This window comes from Castor canadensis, chromosome 7 (genome assembly GCF_047511655.1).
Source record: "Castor canadensis chromosome 7, mCasCan1.hap1v2, whole genome shotgun sequence".
NCBI lineage: Eukaryota > Metazoa > Chordata > Mammalia > Rodentia > Castoridae > Castor > Castor canadensis.
The window spans coordinates 138,030,394-138,042,944 of record NC_133392.1 but is presented as its reverse complement, the minus strand read 5'-3'; the positions used below and the strand labels follow the sequence as shown (position 1 = coordinate 138,042,944).

The following is a 12,551-nucleotide window of genomic DNA, read 5'->3' as shown; positions in this document are numbered from 1 at the left end:
GGGAAATCACCTAACTCCTCTGAGACTCAGTGACCTCATCTATAAAATGGGACAGTAATCTCTTCTCCCTTCAAAGGCTTTGGGGTTCCCTGAGATGGTCCACCGCAGGGACCTCAGGCGGTTCGTGGCAGCAGCAAGCTTTTGGAAATGACAGCAACTGCTTGGCACAAAGTATGCTGGGGTTCCAGCAGAAAGCAGGTGGAGCAGTCACGAGAATACTTCCAGGAGGGTTCTTTACAAAGTTGAGAGCAGGCTGTGGGGATGCCACCAGGAAGGGGACAGCACCCTAGGGCTGGTTATGGGGGGGTTCATTAATACCCACCCCCTCCAAGCAGAGAAGAGAAAATATCTGGAAATGTAGGGCCGCATGGCCAAAGTCACCATATGGGATCTTTAGTAAAGCCACAGCTGGTTTGTAAAAACCCCACCAGAAGGGAGCAAGGAATGAATATTGGACACTTTTCTCCTCTTCTAATTTCCTGCTGATGCTTCTGTTGATCTACCCAATTGGGATTCAGAGGGAAAAAGGGTAATGCGGATACTTCTCCACAAACCTACGTAAATTTCCTTAGGCATGGAACAGGAGGGAGAAGGCAGGGGCAAGGATCAGGAGGGGCAGATGAAAGAGATTCCAGAATAGTGGGGCTTCATGAACCCACATTAAGCCAAAGGCTCAACCAAAGGAGGAGCTTCACACCCTGCAAAAGGGAACTTCTACTCTAATGACACACAACAAACTCTAGGGACACAGCCCAGACTGCTAGGTAAGAACTATTACAGAAACCAATTACTGTAGTTCACCAGATCACAGTTGAAATAGTTTATTGCAGGGTAAGTCATTTAAGTTTTCCAGGGAGCCACACAAATGGTATTGTGGGCTTCCCCCGCCCCCCCCAGGCCAAATTCAATTCAATCTCAATGACAAAGCTTGGAAGCTATTTACATAGGAAAGTAGAAACAGGGAGAATTTACCTGAATAATTCAGAACCAAAGGCTCTTCACTGCAAAATGGGATGGGACCAGCTGATTGCTAGAACTTCATTTGTGCAGCCTGGGGAGCCCCACGGAGCCCCCTCCCTCTTTTTCCTCTATACCTTGATCTCTACCAGGAGTCCTGGTAGAGTTTGTTTCTCAGGCCTCTACTCTGCCCCTGCCTGTCTGGGCACAAATGTTGGGCATTTGAGAGCTTTCGTGGATTTATCAAATTGGGGCCTATGCAGTGGAATCCTCATCGAATTCTTCCAGTAACGGAAGCAAACCACCCATCCGCCCAATGACAGGCCGACTCCCAGCACTGTGTCTAGCCCTAGGGTGAGCGCAGACTGTGGTTTTTTGTTTCTGGGAGACTCTAGGAGGTACTCATCCTTAGTGAGAGGCAGCAGATTCCTGCTGCCACCAGGGTGATGCTGGAAGGCGGGGCTGGGAAGGAGAACAAGGGGGTGATGGGAACAGTCCATACCTTTTTTTTTTTTGCAATACTGGGTTTTGAACTCAGGGCCTTGCTAGGCAAGCACTGTTCCATTTGGCCCCCATCCCTTTTTGCTTTAGTCTGTTTTTCATGTAGTGTAGCAGGGAGGAGACCAGAAAAGACACAGACAGGCAGCAGGGAGGAAGGGATGGCATAGCAGAGAGATAAAACCTGAAGAATCCAAAGGTGGAGAGGGGCATGTAGCACTGGGGTGAAGTACCCCATGTAATCATATATGGGCTAAACCTTGGTGTTTTTTTTTTTTGCCTTTGTAACCTGCTTGCAAGGGTATATAAGGTGAGACCCCTGTGTTCTCGGGGCTCAGCCTTTGGACACGAGTCCGCTGAGTCTGTGCCGGCACAAGAAACGTTGCTTCCTTGCCTTAGTGTCCAGTGTCCATTGTCTCTGTTCAAGTTTCCCTTAACAGTAGGGTCTCACGATTTTTATCCAGGCCAACCTTGGACCTCAATCCTCCTATTTATGTCTCCTGCTTCATTTAGCTGGGATTACAGGTGTGAACCACAATGCCTGGCAGAAATGTTTCATATCTCAAGTGAGATATTAACTATATGAGTTGGACACGTGTCAAAGTTCCAAAGAGCTGTGCATTTGCATGAGAAGTTTTATTTTATGTAAATTACCTTAGCAGAGTAAATTAAAAGCAAAACAAAATGACTCAGTGGCTGTGCTCCTCAGCATTAAAGACCTTTCAGTAACCTATAGGCTTTAAAAAAGCCTCCACCTCTCCTGCTTCCTCCTCTTCCCACTTCTTTATTCTTTCAGTTCCAGCCATTTGGGAGTCCTTGCTGCTCAAAACTGGCCAGGCTCTTGCCTCAGGACCTTCGCACTTGACGTCCTTCTGCTGTTATGCTGGCCCTGGTCCCAGACCTCCACCTGGCTCAAAAGTCATCTTAGAATTGGAATTTATTAAAAGGTAGGGAAGGGAAATACAAGTGAAGTCAGGAAGCAGACAGAAAGCATGCTTCTGTTCTCCAGGTGCCTTAAAAACCTATGCTAACCTATGAGGAAGGAAGAGTCAGGTGATTCCCATACAATAATCAAAGAGTGGGGAGGTGACACTGCCCCTGAGCCAGAAAACGGTCAACCTGAAATGCAGTATTAAGTCATATATTTTCTATGAGCCCCGAACTTTCCCTAACTCGAGCCCGCCTCAACCTTCTCAGTGGAACCTTTGTGATCTGAATCCTGCCTGCCTTCTCACCCTGAGTGTATACACACACACACACACAAACACACACACACATATCCGTCCTCTAGTCAAACAGAAGAGCTCACGTGTCCTGTAGTGACACTGCCCTTCTGTGCATCTCTTCATACCTACTGCTCTTTACTTTTTACACCCTTTCCCATTGCATCACCTAGGTACACAGAGAGGTAAGGAAACCTGCCCAAAGTCACACAACTTCTAAGTGGCAGAGGCAGGATTCAAACCCAGGTCATGCCATTTGGTACCCCCTGCATTATAATGCCACATCCATGCAAGCATGAAGGAAGATGGTGGCACAGTCTCGGCTGAATTCCATCCTGTTTCTGTCTCTCTGCTTCTTTCTTCCCCCAGGAACCTCTTTAATTTTGTTCCCTCTCAGACTCATAATTAAAGGAGAGAAACACAAAGAGAGAGTCTCCCCTCCAAACCTTTCTGTCCACATTAACTTCACTCTAGGGGGCCTGGGGAATTCCAAGTTCGCCCAGTAAATTGCTACTGCACGACAACATAAAGTGTATTTAAGCAATTACACTCATTTTTTTTTCTTTTTGGTAAATTGACTTCTGTTAAATGGGGCTTCATTAATGGAATCTGACTTGGAGAGAACAAAAAAAAAAAAAAAAATCACTCCCTTAATGCATGTGGCTGATTATGGGAAAAGCGGCCTGCGCTCCTTTGCATAAAGCTCCTCTCCTTGCTCTTGGTAACAGGAGAGCTCCGTATAGTGTTTTCAAGCTTCTGCAGTCAGGATGTTGGGGTGCTGAGAGATGCCCCCCACAAGATGATGGCAGTGACTCTCAAGAACAGCTACCTCACTGCCAGCCAGGAGGAAGGAGGAGACTTTGGTTTCTATCCCAGCATCCCTGAAAACCCACAGGCTCAGGGGGGCATTCATCCACTCACTAAACACACACATATGGAAGGAAAGGAGCTGGGTTTGCCCAGTGAGTTGGGCATCCTGGATGTGGGGCGTCCCCGTGGGCCTGTTTTCTGGGAGGTTCAGCTGTGATGTCCCTGGCTCTGGGCAGCCTTCACTCCTTTTTGGTCAGCATCACCTCCCCTAGTGGGTGGGCAGTAGCTCCTCACCACGCTCTGCGAGGCCCAGCTGGGACTTAGGGTTGAGGCTTTTCTGCACCCTCAGTTCTGAGCACAAACCATCCCCCCATCCCCAAGCTGGCCTGGGACAGTGTGGGAGAGTGGAGGTGTGCGCCCGCTTCCCTTCCTACCTGCTGCTGTGGATGGAGGGGACGCCATGATACAACCAGGGAAATCCTTCTGGAAGTGTTTTGGTCAGTGGTGGACAGAGAGCGCCCAGGGCCTGCTGGAGGCCTGGTCCTGCACTGCACCTAGCTGCCTCTCCTCCCCGAAGCCGGCCTTTCTGGACTGGGCCCTCACACCCAGTCTCCTCACAAATGCTTCCATTAGCCAGACTCCTGCTATGACCGGGCAGTCCCATGGTGTCGCCCAGAAGCTGGGCGAATGCTTGGCATGAATGAAAGTTTCTCTAGGAACTGGATTGCTGGAGGCACCCAGCTTAGGCCTTGTTTTTGAAGAGGGGCCCCTTGGCCCCTGTCCTCTCAGGGCTCTTTTCCCATCAGCCCTCACCCATTGTAAGCAGCTTCAGAGGCCTGGGCCACCATATAAAGAGTCTACTCCCAGCTGCCTCCTATGTATTCAGGGCTGGTTGCTGTGCTGGGAACAACCAAAGGTCCCCTCAAGCCCTCCTGTTGCTTACGCCCCCCACTTCCTCCCAGGTACCCAGCCCAGGTATCGCCCTGACTCCTCCTCCTTCACTCCATGGCCAGGTTTGGCCAAGTCACAATCTCATCATTTCTCCCCAGCCTGCAGAGTTGGCCTCTGACCTGCCCACTGCCTCCCATCCATCTTGCATGCAGCAGAGACTGGAAATTCAGCAATGAAGGTGAACCCTGCACGGGCTCCAGAATACAGACTTTAAATGTTCTCCTTCCCCAGTGACAGCCGCTTTGAGTGACTTGTATGTCCTGAGCCATGACAAGTCTGTCATGAGTTTGCACATGCTGTTCCCTTGAGCCTGAGGGCCTGTTCCCCACTTAACTGCGTAGCCAAATATTGTTGTCCTATAAACCTAGCCAGTTGTCCCCTGTCCTTCCCCTTCCCTCTCTCTGTCCCAGCTTGTCCTCTGTGCACTACAGACACATGCCTGTCCTAATGAATATCAAATTGTAGGGGTTTTGTTGTTGTTGTTTTGGCAGTACTGGGGCTTGAATTCAGAGCCCAGAGATGGCTAGGCAAGTGCTCTACCACTTGAGCCATACCTGCAGCCATTTTTGCTTTAGTTATTTTTCAATAACAGCTTTTCTTGTTCTCGGGCTGGCCTCAGATTTCGATCCTTTTGCCTATGCCTCCCCACTTAGTTGAAGCGACAGGCATGCACCATTATACCCAGCTTATTGTTGAGATGGGAAGGGTGTCTCACTAACTTTTTTCCTGGGCTGGCATTGAACTGAGATCCTCCTGATCTCCACCTCCCATGTAGCTGGGATCACAGGTGTGAGCCACAATGGCCATCTTTTGAGTTGACCATCTCCCCAACTAGAAGGCAAGTCTTGTGAAAACTGCAATGTGAGCTTCTGTGACTCAGTATCTCCAGCTACACGGTACCATGCTTGCTGCATAGAACAAATCAATGCCACAGAACAGAGGGTGGCAAACCATGGCTCGCTGCCTGTTTCTGTTGACAGTTTTACCAGGTCACAACCACGCCCATCCATTCATTTGCTCCTAGCAGCTGTGGCTGCTCCCACATTACATAGGCAGAGTTGAGTCTGTGCCAGATCCCATGCCTTGCAAAGCCAAACATGTTTATTTTCTGGCCCTTTACGGAACCAAGTTGGCTGCTCCCACCACAGAAGCCTCACAGATAATGCAGTTAGTAAATTAAAATTTAATTTCCAAGTAGGGAATCACAAATGGACAGATACATAACTTAAACACTTCATTACAATACAAAATACTTGAACAGCCATTTAATTGCCAGTCTAACACAGGAACAAGGCTTTTCCTTTGACCGTAAGCCTGTTCTCTACCTTGTGTATCTTATCTAAATTATAACCATCATGCTCTTCGCTATTTCCAATTTTGCTACAGGTCATGGAGGCAGCAAATATTTCTTGAGCATCTACTGTGTGCCAGGCTCTGTGCTAGGCCCTAGGGATGCTGGTCCCAGGCTCCCTGTCTCTGCGGACCTATCCAATGGGGCGCGGTTGTCTCCTTCAGTCACACCTAATATTTTGGAAGCAATTCCTGTGTAGAGACTCTCCTTCATGGAGTCATTCCAAAGCGTTCAATTGAATTTCCATAGCTGCGACTATATTTCCTTCCACACTCATATTTCATCAGTTTATGGGATGTTTAATTTAAATCACATAATTACAATAACAAGTATGACTGGCACTGGCAGAGTTGGCAACAAACCCAACCAATTCTCAGAAAGTGTAAGACTCAGCTGGAGAGAGCAGAAGTGCACAGGCGCTGAGGGTGGGGGATGGGAGACGGGCTGCTGGCAGAACAGGCTAAAGGTGCCATGGGTGCCAGGCAGGATGGCCTACTGATGCCATGGGAGCACCACCTAATTCAAAGAGCTGCTTTGGTGGAAATGGGCTCAGAACACCTTTACTGTACATGCACTATGAGTGAGGGAATTAATGAACAAATGAATGAATGAACAACAATGCTCCTGGTGGGGGTGGGGGGGTATCTTTTAAAATGATATTCCCTCCACAATTAGGAGAGTGAGAACCAACTGATTTTCAAATCTTAGATTCCAGAAAGATTTTGTTGTCTTCTAGGACTAATACCCAGCTGTGTGTGAATCCCAGTGGTAACTCTTTGCAATGCTTCCAATAATCAAGAACTCTCCTTGCCAAATCCCCCTCAAGTACCTGTAGCCACCCCACCCTGTTCCTAGTTCTTTCCTCCCACCCCTTGGGTGGATCAAGTGCATGTTCCAGGAAGCCTGTCCTTGGCTGCTGAGTTTGGTTTGCTTCTCCCCTACCCTCTACCCCCCAGAGCTCTCTGCACTTTCTCTACACCAATGCTAGGCATTGCTCAGGGCCTGCCTCACACACTGTGAGTTCCCTGATGACAGCAGCTGTCTCTTTCTTCTTCATCACTCCTTCCTGACACAAGGGAAAAATTCACCAAATATTTATTATTCAATGAATAATATGACTGAGGATAGGAATGAATGAGGTCCTGCTGGTGAAAATAGAGGGCACAGGTGGGGCAGAGTGCAGGAAGAGGCCGAGCTGTGAACCAGGGGGCAGCAGAGAGGGCCTTGGATGCCATGTTGGATGTGTATCCTGGTTTCCCAGGATACTTCCTGTGTCAGGAAGACAAGCATTCCCACCCCCTTACTCCCGCAGTCTGCCTGTGCCCCTTATTCACTAAGCAGCTGCAGGCACCTTCCTGGGGGAGCTCCCCAAATACAGACCGACCCCATCACAGTAGCAGTGGGGTCTGTAATCAATGTGGGTAAATGTTCCTTCTTTCCCAGAAGCAACTCAACAAACTCCACAAATGATCAGAGTTCTTTCCTGCTCAGCTAATTGTTAGCTCCAGGGAGTCCACACAAACCACATCAGGTAAATGTTTTTCCTCCAGATGCATGGCTCTCTGGGGGACATGTATCATCCTGGAGTGCTGAGGGAAAGGCTCCTGGCTGTGTCTTCTGGAGGGATGGGGGCTTTGTCACTGATCCCTGGTCTTGTGTGTTGGGGGTAGCACAATGAGGTCTCATGGTTGCATGGGGTGTCCATTTGCTTTCATTCTTAGCTCAGTACACAGCCACAGGGCTGACAGGTGACTTGTTTCTTGCCTAAGGGAGAAGATGTGCCTAGAATGTACAAGTGACAGAACAGAGATGAGTATGAAGATGGAACTGGTGCCAGGTGTCCAGCTCTGGAGCCATGGGTGGAGGGCTTGTGGTAGATCTCTAGCAACCTTCCGAAGTTGCCCAACTCTTGTCTTTTCTGTCTCCAAGTCTTAACCAGGCAGTTCCACCCTTTTCTGAGTACTAGAAGTCTTTGAAGGCCAATCTCCTGCCCTCAACCCACAGCTCTTGAAATGGGAACCACGTGTATGACTGTTAGAACATAATTGATTGGATCAGGGTAGCCATGTGATCCAAGCTGGACCAACCAGCAGATGAAAAGGGAGCCATGTCTATCATATGACCCTTAGGCAACAGCTGATTAGATCAAGGTAGCCATGTGACTCAAGCAGGGCCAATCAGCAGATAGGAATTCTCTGAGGAAGTAGGCTTCTGGGGCCCCTGATGGAGGTTTTTTGGTGGCTAGAAGGGGTGAGCCCTTATTTTGAGGAAGAGCAGGCCCCACAGGCTTGGCAACTCTCATTGCTGCCTCCCCATCCTGCACAATCACAGGTATATGATGTCCTTGCTTTGTACACAGCAGTCTCCACCATGGCCAGCTGCTGGGCTCTCAGAAGTCTGTGCCCTATCACCAGCTTAAGTCTCTGCCACTGCAGGTTAGACCTGAGATGGAGGGTGGCAGCCTCAGGGCCCTAGAATGTCAAAGCTTCCCTCATAGGGCTATGGTCAAGAGCCAGGTTGCAGGCCTTCAGGGGCCTGGTGGTTACAGCACCCTCACACTACATTGACCCCTGCCTTGCTCAGGTGTCTGCTTATGTGGAAATGCCTCTTATCTGACTCATTACTTGTCTTGCTCCCCTACAAAGAGGCAGGAGGTTTTAAGAAGGTTATGTGTTGGGTCTCTGAAATCAGACAGACTTGTATTTATATCCAGGCTCCACTACTAAATGCATGAATGTGAATACGTGATATAATTTCTCTGAGCCTCAGTTTCCTCATCTGTGCAATGCGACTCCTCTGAACAGCTGTGTTTCTGTGTAAAGGAGGACTATCCTAAACCACAGTGGGTACCTCAGAAATGTGAGCTATTTTCCTCCCTTGGGTTAGGTCTGAGAAGAAGGGGTTAGATCTTATCAGTGCCTCAAGCTCTCCCTCCAGAGATAATAAGCAGCCCCCAGAGCAGCCAGGTGTAGGACATCCAGATAAATAAGAAGGTCACATCCACTCAGGTGACAGATCAGTGCTGGGAGGAAGGACTGCATGATTTGTAGTGTATCTACTGGTATATTTGCCCACCACCTCCACCAGTGCCTGGGTCCTCAGCCTTGCCCATCTTCCTCCTGTCACTGGTAGACATGACTTGGAGAAGGAACCTGCCCCTTCCGTAGAGGGTGGCAACACATGCCTTGCAGGGACCTCCAGGGATTACATTGGATAATGGTTCTCATCAGAGGAAATGTCTGCTGATGGCTTACTGAGGGGCCACTTGCCACTACACTGCTGTTCTGAGTTTGAGCATCATCCATGCTTCTGTCCTCATCAGGAGGCAGCTCTGTGCCCCAGTTATATGATTGAGCCTCCCTAGCGGCTGCAGAGGGGGTGGGTTAAATACCATGCACACTAAGGCCAGCAAGGTGTCTTGGAGTCATACGGATCTGGACTGTGATCCCGCCTCCACTATCTGCTGGCCATTTGACCATGGCAAGGTAGCTTCATCTTCTGCACCACAGTCACATGGTGCTGCCACAGTGATGCCCCGGGAGCTCCTACAAGTCCTCAAGGCACAGCAGCTTCTACTCTTGGCTCACTGGCACACTTTGGACAATTAACAGAACTGCTTTGGGCCTTGGTTTCCCCATTTATTTAACAAAGATAACAACAGCACGTACTTCATGAGGTTAAAATAAGATGGAGCGGATAGGTGCTCTCAGCAGTGCCTGGAGCATAGCAAGTGCCCCAAACTCATTCCCTAGTACTAGGAGGCCCATGATGTACCCGTGTACACTACACGAATAATAAGCCGGGGGGGTGGTCATTAGTATGGTGGAGCCACAACAGAAGATAGGAAGGAGATAGGAAGGAGAGAACTGGGGACAAGAGAGTTCCTGTCTTTGCATATGGCTTGCCCCATCACATCTGGGTTAATGTCTTGTACTTTTGGTTCAGGTGGCACAGCAGCCACTGGAAGAAGAAATGAGTGGTTGCTGTAGCCAAACGATAAGAAGAGCAAGACTGTAGGTGGCCCCAGGGATGCTCAGAACCAGGAACCCAAATGCCACACCCCTTCTCTGCTCTGTCTCCACTGTGGCCTCATTCTCTCTATTGCAAGTGGCGGCTACTTGAGGCTGAAACATGGCCACCCTTAGTAGCTCCCTGATTTTCCCTCTTGCCTTCATCACCTGAGTAAATACAAAACTCTCTTCCCTTGGCACTAATTTAAAAAGACCCGAGGGAGGCTCATAAGTTTAGCTGAGGGATGAGCCCATTCCTTGGGCCTAGGGCATGGTTGCTACCAGGACCCCATGGCTGGTTTGGGGACAGCTTTATAAAAGAAAGTGTGCGCTCTAAAGAAGGGAAGAGTGCTAGTCAGATAAAATAAAGGATGTCCCTGTGCTTAGAAGAGATTCATGAGATTGGACCAAACGATTAGGACCACTCTCCCGTGGTGTATAAGACTGGGTTTTTCGAGGCCTGTAAGGGGTACTCACACAAAGCTGAGGGGTATGCCCCCAAAGTTAGTTTTGTTCTAGATCTATTCCTTATCTTGCCAGAGGTAACCAGGTTTTCCTGCCCTTCACCTCCATAATCCTTTTCCTGTGCTTGGTCATCTGTCCCATTTCCTGTCTACCTGCCCACTTGATCATCCTGCTGGGTGCTGGCATCCTGTCCAGTTTTGGTCAGCCTCTGCCTTTGGGAGTAGACCTAGGCTCTGTGTGCATCTGTGGATGCTGGTGAAGTTCTCTGGTCACCCAGGCGGCTTGCCTCTTGGACCAAGAGCATACCAAGACCAGGAGGTACATTGACTAGATTCATCAGGAATGAGGATCAACCAGATCAGAAAAACAAAAACTCATCTGAATCCCTTAAATGTTGAGAGTTAGGCAACTTCTGCTCTTCCACCTCCCTACCTCCTGAAGTATTTGGCTCTGTTCCTTCCTCATCCATCAAGGGAAGAGCAGGGCAATCAGTAGAGGCCAAATCTATAGACCAAGGAATCAAACAAACCTGAGTTTGAAGCCTGAATTTACCTTGCATAAATTAATCTTTCTTTCCAGGCTTTCAGAGATGCTGCACCGAAAGTACTATCATCGTTTCATTGAAATATCATAGTCTCCTCTGAGTATCAGTTCCTGGCATGAGGTCAATACCAAAAAGCTGAGGTCTGGCTTCATAAGGCTTTGCCCTATGAAGGCTTCTTACAGGCAGATGTCCTGGAGAATTCAGCTGCTTCCCTAAGACACAGCAGCCCCTTCAACACTGTTCCTCTCTGGACACCAAGGAAGCAACCATGTTGCCTTAACAGCTCCACCAGCTGTTTACTGAGATGCGTGGGAGAGAACGAAGTAAAAGAACATAAGAGTGAGTTAATTGGCAAGTAAATGGGTGAATTAGTGACTTAATGAGTTAGCAAGTGGGGGAAGAAGAGTGTGCAAAATTGAGCCTATCACACTCTCTGCCCCTCATCTAATCCAATAAGCGACAGGGTAGATTTTTCATCATTATCGACAGAGGCGGAGTTAAGCAGCACACGGAAAGCAGCAGACCCCTAATGGATAAGAAAGACCCTGCATGGGTTTCCTAGGGCAGCTTTAACCAATTACTAACAGATTTAGTGGCTTAAACAATACAAATTTATTGTTATACAGTTCTGGAGATGTGAAGTACAAAACAGATATTTCACTGGGCCAAGTTCACTGGCCTGCGCCCTCTCTGGTGGCTCTAGGGGAGAAGCTTTATGCTTGCCTTCCCCAGCTTCTCACGGGCATCTTCATCTTGGCTTCAAAGTCAGTAGTGTAGTAACTTCCAGTCTCTGCTCCTCTGCTTCTGTCATTGAGTGTTCTGTGACTCTGACACTCATGTCTTCCTCATCTTGAGGTTCAGATGACAACATGAGGTCCACCTGGCTAACCCAGCATAACCTCCCCATCTTAAGATCTTTCATGTAATCTCATCTGCAAAGTCCCCTTTGCCAGGTGAGGTAATGCAGCTAAGGATGGGGCATCACTGGAGAGCCATTGTCCTGTCCACTACAGACATTTGCTCAGAGGGCAAGTTCATGAGCCCCACTGCTCAGAGGGAGGGGCCAGGAGGGTGTGGAGGAAACTTCAAAGCATGGATCAAACACCTGCACCGGGGATTTCTCGGTGCTCAGGTGCTTCCAGTATGCCTCCAAATTTGAGAATTACTTTGACAGAGCATGTGGAGTAAAATCTGGCTCTAGGATTCCTGGAGGTGACAGATCAAGAGCCTCAACTCTGGGTACACACTGCTATCAGTTGGAAAATTTGGAAAAAATTTCCCTTTTGAAATACAAGTAGGGTTGCAAAGACAGCACAGAAAACCAATGTACACCTCTCATCCATCAGCCTCAAGGTTAGCGTCTTACATCACCAAGGAACACACAAAAACTAAGAAATCAACATTAGAACGGGGTTACTAACTGCATGGAAGGCTTTATTCAGAATTTCCCAATTTTCCACTAATGCCCCTTTTTTCGTTGTGGAATCCAGTTTAGCACCTCTCGTTGCATGTAGTCACCCCTAGTCTGTGTCAGTTTCTCAGTCTTACCTTGTTTTCTCATCACCTTGAGAGGTAGTGAGTAATGATGGGTGTTTTGTCCCTTAATGTGTTTGTCTAATATGTTCTCAGGATTAGAACTGGGCTTTGAATTTGGGGGAAGGACACCACGGGGGTGAGATGCTCTTCCTACGACATCATAGAAAGGGAGTGTGTGATGTCAACATGACCAGTTACTGCTGCTG

General features: G+C 48.5%; 1 protein-coding gene across 4 annotated transcripts in view; it reads right to left on the bottom strand.

The window, feature by feature from the left end:
* Nucleotides 1-12,551, bottom strand: part of Csmd2 (CUB and Sushi multiple domains 2) — a 546,763-nt gene that overhangs the window by 282,984 nt on the left and 251,228 nt on the right. The gene's annotated exons all lie outside the window — the stretch shown is intronic.